General features: G+C 33.7%; 1 protein-coding gene across 1 annotated transcript in view; it reads left to right on the top strand.

Annotated features, from left to right (window-relative positions):
* LOC106711537 (toll-like receptor 6) overlaps positions 1 to 12,580 on the top strand; it is an 87,201-nt gene extending 74,621 nt beyond the window's left edge. The window contains exon 2 of the mRNA XM_014503877.2: positions 12,382 to 12,580. The gene's annotated coding sequence lies outside the window, so the exon portion shown is untranslated. The remainder of the gene's footprint in view (positions 1 to 12,381) is intronic.
* Positions 12,581 to 13,188: the final 608 nt, after the last annotated feature.

The following is a 13,188-nucleotide window of genomic DNA, read 5'->3' as shown; positions in this document are numbered from 1 at the left end:
CCGGATTTCGATCTTACTCGCGTGTTGTCCGCTCCTTAATCTGTAGCCCATTAACATCGATCATTAATCACAGTTTTAATAACAATTTAACCCGGACTGGATTAATATATCTTCATTTATTCACGTGCAGCCGGCGACGGGTATCCTCAAACTTTTATCATTTAAATTTCACCGAGCATAGAAAGTCGATGCCACGACGAATGGATGCTATCTTTCAGAGCGCGTATGCGACAACGCACGCAGGACGCGGCTTTTGTTGTTTACCCATTGTGTACAATTAAACATGAAAAGATGTGATAATCTCGAATGTCTCTTTGTATTTTTTAATTCAAAATGCGGGGTGGTTGTAAATTATAAGTATTGCATCATCGGTGCTAACGTTTATGTCATACAATGAATTGAGAGTCATGTTCTAACGTAGGGTTGTACAATAATTTAGTCGAGCGTGTGCCCCACACAACGATCGCTAAATTCGGGGTGTACCATTATTTATTACACTACAATATTTTGTTGCAGTCCACCGCTTATGGTGCGTATATTTTTTATGAATTATTTTTTATTAACGACCAAAAATGGGTCATTATATTGCATTGTAGCGACTGGGTTATAATTTATTACCGAGTTGGATGTTTGTTTTTCTCACGAGTCACTTAATATTTATCTGCGTATTTAAACCAAAAAATATAATGCAATAAGATATAAAATGGTATTCAAAAATACTAAAAACCTACTAGATTTGTATTCCGGAATGAAAAATAGAAATATGTATTCATACCAAAACACATTAAAATAATTTCTTGGTGCACTATAGTATGATAATATAAAAATTTTATTACCTTTTACGTAACTTTAGTAGACAAGTGCTGAGAGTTAAAATTGCAATAAAGAACGAACTCACCCTTATACTCTATGGCATTGAACTGATTCTATAAAGCAGAGGGGTAGGAATTGATTACGCATTCTCATTTTGCACGGTTCGCACCCACCTCTCACGTCTTTCATACATGCATCTAGACATGATACCTATGTAGAACTTAATATTAGTATTTTAATATGACTTGTGCTAGCCATATTGCCAATATTGAACTTAAATATCTTGGGCAAAGCACTTTGCTGTTTGTTATGTTTAAATAAACTGGTATTTAATAATACAGACTTTCTACGGAAACAAAATGGGCTTGGATTTTTAAAGTTTAGTTGTTAAGAAGTAACTTCTCTTATATCAAGAGACACAATAGATTTCGCTCTAAACTTCTAATGAACGTAGACCTAAGTAAATAGGTCGCTCTAATGTTAAAGTTGTTCAAGTCTTTTGTTCTTAAACTGCAGTAAATCGAAAAATGATACAAAGCAGTATTAAAGTTGGTGGTAAATAGTTCACCGATCTTATTGTGGTAATAGCCTGAAAATTATAATTGAGTTCAGAAATAAGAACGGCTTAAGTTCTTTGACCCACTTTTGAGAACTTATTCAGACCAAGGATAGTGTAAGAATTGCAACTAGGTTTTTCTCGAACTAAAAAGTTTTAATTGTAACTGACTTTAAAACTTCTTATTCTTTACATTAACGAAAATCCGATTTAGAATCCATAATGATGATGGATTGAGCAACGTGACTGACCGAAATGACCCTAAATTTTAAAATTCAACATAGCATACAGTTATAGCGAAATTAGACTAAATAAGTGTCCATACATTATCGCCACAGGCCACACTTAATAACACTTAATAATACTTAATAATGTAAGCGCAAATCGCTCGAATGGCTCTAGTGCAAATTGCTATTCTAAAATTACCACGAGACTATACAAAGGGAAATCGTTGTATGTTAATCGAATCGATCGAATAGTTCGAATAGCAGGCATCGTCTCCTGGGGTTGTAGCCCCATATTATCGGTCTGCCTCCAAGCTATTTGGGTGAAATGTTGCTAAATTCGTTAATTGGCCATGTCGTCTATTGTCAAATGAATAAAATAATGCTACAGTTTTGTGAACCGCTTTTGCCAGATGCTCTGCGAATAGACGTCTCCCAGCGGGACTTGCAGAATGCAACGAAAGCATTTAAGTTTCAAAATTCTGCTCGTTCTATTGGAGTTCACCTTTCTATTTCAACTACATCTGTGCAATATGTTACATACGTTTGTTAAAATATGTTTAATGGTTTTACAATTGTACAGAAATCAGTTAAACGAGTACATCACATGTGTGGTAGTAATTTTATGTCACGCTGTGCTTCTATATTAATATTGTTTTATTTTTACAAACATCTGGAAATGTAAAATGTTTATGTTACCTTAAAAAAAGCAATGAAAATAATATTTTGTCGGAGTACCTACTTAAAAATTTTGTTCTTAAAAGATTTCTGACATTTTTCACTCTATGCCATCGCTTACATTTATGCTCTTTCTAACTTTTAATACCTATGTCATATAATGAAATAGTTCCTAAAGGTTAAAACATTTTTATTAAAGAAACATACCATTTAATACTCCCGCCTTTTATAACCTACTTCTTTTTGCTAGCAGTATTTACATGTCTCGGGCATGTGTGGGTGCTAGTGCGGACCCACGCGGCGGCGGCGCGGCGCACCCCTCGCCTTTCATTAAATACATTTCCGCATATCACGCACTGTGTCATTTCCCCTATATTATTGTGCCTGTACCACTAATAATTCTGTATCGATATCGATTTTAGTTTTGTTTTTTTATTGTAATAATATTTTATCACGAACTTTTGAACGAACACAAATTTATCAGTGACATCATCAAGACTAAATGTCACAAAATCTTAATCTAGTTTTACTTCAAAGTAAAGAAAGTTGACCTTACTAATATAAATACGAAATAACAGTACAAGTGATAGTTTATTCGGAATCATACTCATGGCCAACATGCAACATTTCATTTTGATTTGTTCAAATATTAAGTTAAACCTTATTTTTATTTATTTATTTATACACCCACTTCGTCGATATATTTGAAACAAACGTTGTTACATCACTCGAGGCGTAACCATGGGAAGCTATTTGCGGATTCAATCAAATCCACAGAATAGTGTTATTATCAGCATGAAAACATTCATTCAATGTAAAAGTTACTCATTTCAATAACGATTTACTTTATTCAATTGTCTTCTGCTAACTTTGATATCTGATTTTTTTACATCTATAATATTTAAGAAAGTCGTGTTAGTTATACTATTTATAACTCAAGATCGGTCGAACTGAGTTAGTCGATAATTGATGGAGAGGTAGCTTAGAACTAGGAGACGGACATAGGAACTTTTTTATCTTGTGTGCATTTTTTTTTATTCCGCGCGGACGGAGTCGCGGGTAAAAGCTAGTAAAGTTATATTTGAAGTGATAGATGAAAGAAGCGATTTTGTTAAACTATGATACATTACTTAATAATTAAACAGATCATATAGTTATTTTGATATTTTCTATGAACTAAATATCATGTCTACGTGTAATATTACACTTAGGCATGATAACATAACAATGGAGTACATAGCTCAAAACAGAATTTTCATTAAATTTCGGTAACCATAGATATCGTTTCAGTCCAAACAATAGCCTTATCATCCCCACATCTATTCGACGTGTCCGTTCTTGCATATTACAATTACCGACATGGGGCTGATACAACATCTGTTGGGATTTTAGATTCCGTTTATCTCTAAACTAAATTAGCTGTTATACAGATTTCGGGAATTGTTTATAATTTTGTTCCCATGCTGCTTCATTACGGCGTTTGGATACATTTCACTCCCTCGTTTATATCCGCTGGTTGCATAGGGTTCGCGTGAGGATTACAGTTTATTTGAACGTTTAATTTATTTCTCCTCGCTTAATAACATATCATTACTTTTTTTAACGTTTTTATTACCAATAACTGTTCACACACACGTCAACTGCAAGGTTTACTAACAATGAACGTATTAAAGGGCTTAAATAAACATCTCAACTAATTCACTTAATATGTAACGATTTACCATCAAAGAAATTGATCTTAATTATACTGACGGTTATTGTAATAGTTTAAATATGTTTGTTATAATGAAATATCCGGTTAAATGATCCGCCCCGGCTCCGTCCAAGTAGGAACATTTACGTTAATATCTTTTTATGACTCGATGTCTTACAATCCATACACGTCTTATACAATAAGCTTCCTTCAGATAAGGCAAAACATGAGGCAGACATTAGGCAAAAAACTGGTCACAAATCTATACACTTTTTTATAAGATTCAAACAAACAGATACACAGGCATGTGACTTTATGTACACAGATAAAGTTTTGATGTTACCAGAAGACTCATTAGCAATCAATTAAAGATGTATTGATAATTAACAAGAATAATAAAGAACACCGAATTGAAGTTAGGAATGCAGAAAAAGTGGAATTCATTGGAGTGGGACTCGGATGAGTAATAAAATGCCGAGAGTCGTTTTATGGGGTATAACATTTAACGCATGATATGAGAAAGTATAGAGCATCGCATGCTAATTAGTATAGACGAGACCACCAAAGGAGTTCGTTATTAATACCCGAGAAAGAAGATTTATAGTAAAACGTTATAATTTGAACATTACTAATTAAACTTAAATTAAAATCAGCCGTCAAATTTTTGATCTTCGTTAGAATAAAAAAGGTATAAGAGTTTAAACCGTTTCAGGGTTATTGTTATATTTTTAACTAGCTTTTACCCGCGACTCCGTCCGCGCGGAATAAAAAATAGAAAACGGGGTAAAAATTATCCTATGTCCGTTTCCTGGTTCTAAGCTACCTGCCCACCAATTTTCAGTCAAATCGATTCAGCCCTTCTTCAGTTATAAATAGTGTAACTAACACGACTTTCTTTTATATAAATAGACTAGCTTTCACCCGCGACTCCGTCCGCGCGGAATAAAAAATTGAAAACGGGGTAAAAATTATCCTATGTCCGTCTCCTAGTTCTAAGCTACCTCCCCATCAATTTTCAGCTAAATCAGTTCGACCGATCTTGAGTTATAAATAGTGTAACTAACACGACTTTCTTTTATATATATAGATATAGTTTTTGATTGTGTTATTTCGGATTCTTGTTGCTCCCTAATTTTAATTTAAAGCTCATATTGTTTCAGTATCATAAACAAAAATGAGGAAACTGAACTGGTTTTGTTAAAACAGGAAACGTCTTTTTGAATACAACTTGGATATTTAAAACGACACAGCAAATACTAATGCATTGTCTTCATTCTTTCTTATTCATAGTGTCTTTGCATTCTACATCTATTGTTTTTTTTTTAAACTTACAGCGACAAAATGCCACGGAATACTGGAAAACAGCTATTTTAACACACATTTCAAATTCAAATCTGGTTGATTTTGCACTTGCGGAAAATATTCTCGCCTCTTTAATGTTCTTAAAACTTGATGGAAATGACAACACCTATTCGTTTATTCACTAAGGACACAAATATGACAGGAGAAGTCCAGTCGTTAAAAAAACCTTCTACTTCATCTAGCTAATTAAGCAATCTTTTTTAGAAATCGAATCCACGCTAATGGGTTACCCAAAAAATCAGACGACATTTTTTTTATATTTTAGGTGGTAAACGAGTTAGCGGCCATCTGTATTCGCCGATATTGCGACCGCTGTTGTTAGACATACGCAAGAAATAGAATATTTCCCCTTCCTATTCGACCACTTCTGTGTCAAAACCTCTTTCCCTTCCCATCCTATCCTTATAAAAAGGATAGGAAAGAAAATAGGACCAAAATTAGCCCTTCGGCATGAAAACTCATTAGACGAAACACGGAATTACTTCCACTTCACGCCTGTCTTCTGTGTGGTCGTGGTATTGCACCAGGCGAGCCGACCATTCGTGTAACTGATGCTGTTGTTGCTGGCGTCTACCATTGTCATTGTGTAATTGAGAATTAAATTGTCTAAGCACACAAACTCCCCGTTTTTCCATTCTTTTTGTACTTTCATTAATTTATTTTTGTGCAATTATAGCCTGATATTGTATCTCATGTATTTTTAATAAGAAAAATATCTATAAACATTCCGATCTAAGTAATCGTTTTTATTAAAGGTCTCATACCAATTTATAATTTTACGGGCTTTAAAATTAAAAGAAATAGTATTTAGTATGAAAACAAAACGTTCACTTGCATTCAACTATTAAGGATTGGTCACGGTACGTGATTAATTCCTAACGAACTGAATCAAAATTTTGGAAATTAAATCCAATTTGATGTTTGTGTTTTGTGTAGCTTGTACATACTGTTGATTAAATGTATAAAGATATAAAGTAAACATTACAAAGATATAAAGTAAACGTTATGGAGAACATAATCTTATTTCTTACTAATATTAGAAATGCGAAAATTAGATGGATGAATGGATGGATGTTTGAACGGCTCAACATAGTCAACATAGTCTGTAAGAACACAAAGGCTACTTGTAATTTTTTTCTATGCCGCGCGGAAAGAGTCGCATGTGACAACTCGTTTGATTATTAAAAAATTCAATATCTGAATTTTGAAGTGGTTAATCGGAATTTACTTACGTAAAAATTTGCTAATTATTCTCTCCCTTATTTGCAAATAAGTAAAGCACAAGCAATGTTAAAAAACCTAAGTCTAGTAGAATTTTTAGTTTAAAATATTCCATTCTATTTTCTATTCCAATTAATTTACAAATATTCGTAATAAAAATTTAAAAAAATGAGATTAGAAGGAATACAATCATGGAATGGATGACTACATCTTACTAACTCGCACTGTCTCAATATTTACATCGAGGGAACAAGTTCTCTAAGGTCAATATAACGTTTGATGTACAAATGAATACATTTTGACACAACAGAGCTTCCATTTTGACCGCTGCAAGTGTTTGTTCAGGCAATTCTCGGTGCCTCGTCTTATGCCACCGAAGAATGACGTATACCGGTTGCTTTTGTTTTATAGCTTACTAGCTATTGTGCGGTGACTGCTCACAATTTTATATATGTATACACTAGAACATGGATAAGCGAGAGACTAAGACTGTGATATTTTTATCGTTTATAAAGGTATCTCTATAACCTGAGTTTTTCGCTTATAGGTGTCGTTCTTCGGGACTGGCAAATCATTCCCGCTTATTTAGGTTCTACTATATTTTACATAAACGACATTTATCGAATTCCTCAATGTCAAAGTTTTTTTTATAAAACTTTTATTGGGTCTATTTTTGTTTTTTTTCGCGAGTAGTTTAAGAATAGTTTAATTAATTTATCGATAACTATTAACAATTCATAAACAATATTAAATGACTACAATCGTTTTAAACGAATATATAACATGTTCTATTTTAATAAAATAGTCTATGTTATGTGAAACTTAAAACACAATTATTAATTAAAAAAACTTTATTCTTATACATAGTTTGAATCGATTCGATAGATAATACAACAACATAGATAAAAAACATTACCGTACCCTTTTCAAAGCAATAAACAATGTGTATTTTGTTCTAAATCATGAATAAATACGTTTTGTCCTCTGCTTAATCTATTTAACGGGACAAGGGTATCATGCAAATTTAATAAGGACGGTAAAGTAAGTTAAGACTTTAAGGGTTGGAACTTCGATTTGCAAAACCGTAACAAGAGATTTCTCAATTACGAAAACATGGGAAACTTTATATAACATGCGTACACAATATAATAATAATAACGTATATATTTACGTAGAAATTTTAAATTTATCTATTCAATATAATGGCACACATGTTTCGGCAATGAAATCACATAGTTAAAAAAGTTCTTTAGTGGTCATAGATTAAACAAGAGTAAATTTTTACTATTATTTACGATTTTTCTTGCAATCTGAAAGTCAGTAAATAATCACAGGGTATTTTAAAAGTATTTCAACACACCTCTGTCGAAAAACCTGCCAGTAATAATTGTTGTAAAGATTGTAAACATTTTTTTTTTCAATTACATTAATAACTTATGCAAAGAATTAAGTAGTACTTAGCATTAACAGATCTTTATCGTATCAAAGGCATTACCTTTCTTATTATTAACAAACATCAATAGTAAACAATATGTAAACTACGTGCCTATTATTTATAACTAACGTAGTTACAAAGGCGAATATTTTACAGAAATCCATACATAAATAATCTGTTTTATTATTTACCGACGGGAAGTTTGCCCTACATTGGTTAAATCTCGGTTTATTAAAATTTAATGACACATTAGAGATGTCACAAAACCGACTGTAATCCGACTATGCATAATTTATACGGGCCCGATTAACCAGTGTTTATTGAGTACTACCATTCATAAATTATATCTCACGTTTTCATTTATAATTAACAATGACGTAATCTTTATTTATATTACTCGAAGTCAGTAATATTAATTTGTTTGTCTACACATTATTGTACAGAAAACGTTTTAATAAAATGGTGATATGAAGTGTGCAAAGTTATTTCATAAAATGCTCATTTCTTTACAACTTTTAGCACTTATTTTTTAACAAAACCTGTTAATGCATATTATGTATACGTTTATGTTAAAGTTTACGTAGATATCGCAGAATTTTATGTTTAAAAAAAAGTAATCGGCTTAAAAAACTAAAAGCTAACTAAATCAATGGAATTGGCAACAATTAAAAAAAAAAAGGTATACACACATATTATTTTCCCATGTAAACTATGCTGCAGTTTTAAAGAAATTATTTAACGGCTCTAGAATGCGGTTATACACTTCAATCGACACGCAAACAAGTTATGTAAGGCAAGAACAAAATATGATCCCATTCAACTTCACATGCCAACTGTAACTTAATAATTCAAAGTCATAAATGTTCAAGCAGGCGTTAAGACCGGGTGCTAACTGATCTAGTTTGAACTTCAACTAAACCAGATGGCGCAAGAAACGCGCTTGTTGCCATAACTAATGACAGATGTAAAATATAAAAACTAATATTCCTAATAAACAGTCATAATGGTTCTAGAATTGTAAAGGAAAAATACCAAGATACCACTGTGAAAGAAGATTCAATAGATGTATAGCTCTCGAGCGTCTGCAAATCCTTGTTGTGTTTCAGATTTCAGTTGGCTATATGTATGTAGAAACAGTCACATAAAATTATGTGAACCATTTTATTCCGCGAAAAAAAGACTAAGTTTTATTCACTTACGAACAATAATGTTTATTTAAAATTTTACCACATATTTTTCACCCTCAAACAAGAAACGTTTTACTCTAAAGTTCTTAAATCATCTTCAGACACATTCCGCTTGTTCGCGGTTAATTCTTTTTACTCTACTGTTTTCACTGCTGCTTTCCGCGTCAACATTAAAAACATTTCCATCGTGCGAGCATAATATTATTATTCCTTACAGCCCGTGAGAACTCGGGGCGAGCTATTACTCATCTTTTCCTCGTCGAGGGCTCGTTTTTATTGCTGGACGTGAAAAATACCAGAAATTTCATCCGGTTCGCTCAAAGTGGTCGGATTAATTCAGAAGGCACTTATTTCAAATTGGATTTTGCTCGCGCCGTGGCTCTGATGCCGTCTTCATTTCCTTTTAATAGTGTCACAAACGACCTCCCGTGCGGTTCACAGGAGAGGTCAATGCGAGTACGTTATGTTGTCGTCACTTTCAATAGATAGTATTGTTGTTTAATTTCTACTAGCTTATAATATTTATTTCAAAGTAGAAAATAGTATTTTTGAGCTATTTTCTATACAAGTCTATGGTATACAAAGTTTGATTATACACTTTCTATATTTCGATAGTCATAAAATAACATACAACGTTATCTAACACCGTACACTTTGTAAAATAATCAATCATTTGTTCAAACAAATCTTTCTTTCATCTATACATCAAACAATAAAGATGTTATCTTATTACGTAAATGCATTATTGGTGGAAGCAATTACACCATAAATTCCAACTGTGGTTATAAAAAAATAAAAGAATTCTCATAACAATACCTCGACATTACCACTTCACATTAAGAAGGCGTGTCAATAGCGTTGACCTGTATTCTGAAGAAGCTCCCACTAAAATAACAAACTTTAGACAAGGTAAAGTTAAACAGCGGCTGTGTTTACACAAATGCATGTAGGTGGCACTCGGGGGCGCGAATGTCTTCGCTACCGCTGTTCTGATAAAGATATTCTTTAAATGTACAAATTTGATGATTTTTTTAAGTAAACACTTACGCACGTACACGCTTATTGACTGCAATAAAAATACGATTAAATCTAACTTTCAGGATATAGTTCAAATGTATAAAAAAACCCTTTGTCGTAGAGCTTCGTTTTGAGGGCACTCCCCTGATTGCCTCAGCCTGTATCGGTATTCTCGGCGTTGACATATCGAGTGACGTTCAGTTTTGCGGTCACTTGGAAGACAAGGCCAAGCTGGTCTCCAAAAAGCTGGGTGTACTCAGTAGGGCGAAGCAGTATTTCCAGCCGAGCCACCGCCTACAACTGTATAAGGCGCAAGTTCGGCCCCACATGGAATACTGCACGCTCCTCTGAGCCGGAGCACCCCAAAACCAGCTTCTTACCGATCGGCTCGATACTCTGGCCTTGTGGAGGCCCGTCAGTTCCCTCTGTATTTTTTATCGTAGGTATATACCACGGGGAGTGTTCCGAAGAACTGTTTGGAACGATTCCTGCCGCCGAATTTCGTCATCGGACGACCCGACAGACCGCCAGGTATCATCCATACCATCTGGATGGCTGACATTACACAACAGTGCGGTTCATTAAACCAGTACGACTTAGGATCCTTCAAGAAGCGAACAAATATCTTTCTTAAAGGCCAGCAACGCATCTGCAGTTCTTCTAGTGTTGCGGATGTCCATGGGCGTCGATGATCACCTTGGTGTTCCCGCCGATCGTTTGCTCCTACTCTTATAAAAAAATGTATGCAAAAAAACCCAAAATATCGTTACCACATTGGTCTTATACAATTGGTCTTGTACAATTACAATCATAAAGATTAAACTACCCTATCTTCTATTCTAAACACAAAATTATAAACTATTATAAATATTTATGCAATAAATAACAATATTCAAAATATTGCTGTCAAGAAGAAAATACTACATTGTCTCCTAAACTAAGCTAAGGTTTATATTTGGGAAGTATAACAAACTATGATATTATTATAAACAGCTACCTTTGTCTAGAGGTAAGCAAGCCTTTGTTAATTCCACGTAGCTACGGCAGAGAGCGTGTGTCTCTATGTAAATATTGCTCTCGATTTCCATTAAAAGCGTGAACGTTACAAAAGCAATGTTGAAAGTTAAGCTTCGAATGGTGTAAACTTTAATTGGACGTGAAACAAGGCGACACTAAGTTGGCTCTTTCGGTTGAAGCCTTGCCTTGTAACTATTCAACGGAAACTTGAAATTTGGAACTCAATCGAATCTTGCTTTAAACTTCAAATAATATTTAACCACCATTACAGAAATACATAAACAAACATATTGTGCTACCATAAAGAACTTTGATAGTGTTTCAATTACATTTTAGCTTACACATAATATGTCAACCACCCGGAAACAATGATTATTGAAATATGATTGTGCGTTGACTTCCAAAATTCGATCTTGACAAATAAATAACAAATATTTAAGAGTCCATCATACTCATTTGTAACAACGTTGACGTCCATAATATCAATCATTGGCGGTCAAAGCGTTTAAGGAAACAATGTCGAACTGCATTATTTGGAGTTTCCTTTAAAGTGTTGGAGTTATGTTTCTTTATTCATATTTAATGTTAGTAGTTTAGTTACATAAGGGCTCTATATGTTAAAGTTTGACGACATAACATTAAAAATATATTTAATATAAATAGTAGTTTTAAAATAAAAGACCAGACGAATGTAATTACTGGAGGCATTAATTACTTCTCTCGCATCAGATTCTGAATGACACAGGAAAGGTTCGATCGAAACGTTCCTTTGTAAATAGACTGGCATTAATTTATAGTTAAAAACGATTTTACTGGCCAACGCTAAATGAATTAACAGAAGAGATCTGACACAGTGCTAAATTCGTCGGCTGAAATATAAATTAAATATTTTAATTACGATAATCACGTACTTAAGTTATCTATATCATCAATTCGAATCATGATTAGAATAATTAACAGTTTCCATTGAACTGCAATTAATTCAATGCGGGATAACTGCAATATAGGCCATTGAAATAACTCGGTAATAAATCTGCGTATAAAATATTCACATAGACAATGACAGCTGTATCGGAGCACCCATACAAAAAAAACAAAGCTCATTCAAAGCTCATCAAAGCGCATTTAAAAAAAAAACTATGGATGGCTACTATAAATATATTTTTGTTTTGTTTCAGTGCATCTACCGAGCGCACTGCGTACTCCTGGCTCCCTGATACCAGGATCGAGTTCTCATCGCCGTACAGCCGCCGCCAGAGTTCAAACTCTACGGTTTACGAGAGTGACTGATGGTGCGACACGTTCGATCAACTCGAAGAAGCGTTACTCTGAACGGACACATAGTGCTATCAAGTGATGCGTTACATTTAAGTGAAAGGTACATCGACTTTACTACGTAAATATAAATTATAATATCGTTTGTGCTAATTATTGTAAATAATGTTTCGTATCTCATTGTATAGATTAAGTGTTATATGGTCTTGTCTCATAAAAGTTGATGGTGTGAACTAAATTTTATATTTAGATATTAGTAACCATTTTCCTGTAAAACTATTTACAGTCTAAATCCCCTGATTAATTGATAATATTAGGTCCTTACATATGAAATTGGCGTTTTTCGTACTGGCCACTTTAATCACGAATTTCTCCTCTTTGGTAAGGAATTCCAAATTCAAATTTGTACAGCTATAGACTCATGTATTTGTGGTTCGATGACCGTCATTCATTTGTTTTTTTTCTTCTGTTTTTTTCTGTTTGCGTCACTCATTTTACAAAATGGAAAACTTAAAATATCGCATTATTTACGAGTACGAGTTCCGCCGTGGCACTAGTGCTGCGGAAACGACTCGAAGGGTGAATGATGTGTATGGCGGTCGTATTGCAAAAGAAAACACAGTTCGTTTTTGGTTCCAACGTTTTCGTTCTGGAAATTTCGATCTGCAGAACAAGCTCCGTGGACGGCCTGAGACTCAAGTTGATAATAA

The sequence above is a fragment of the Papilio machaon genome, chromosome 11 (assembly GCF_912999745.1).
Source record: "Papilio machaon chromosome 11, ilPapMach1.1, whole genome shotgun sequence".
Classification (NCBI taxonomy): domain Eukaryota; kingdom Metazoa; phylum Arthropoda; class Insecta; order Lepidoptera; family Papilionidae; genus Papilio; species Papilio machaon.
This window is presented reverse-complemented; position numbering and strand designations above follow the sequence as displayed.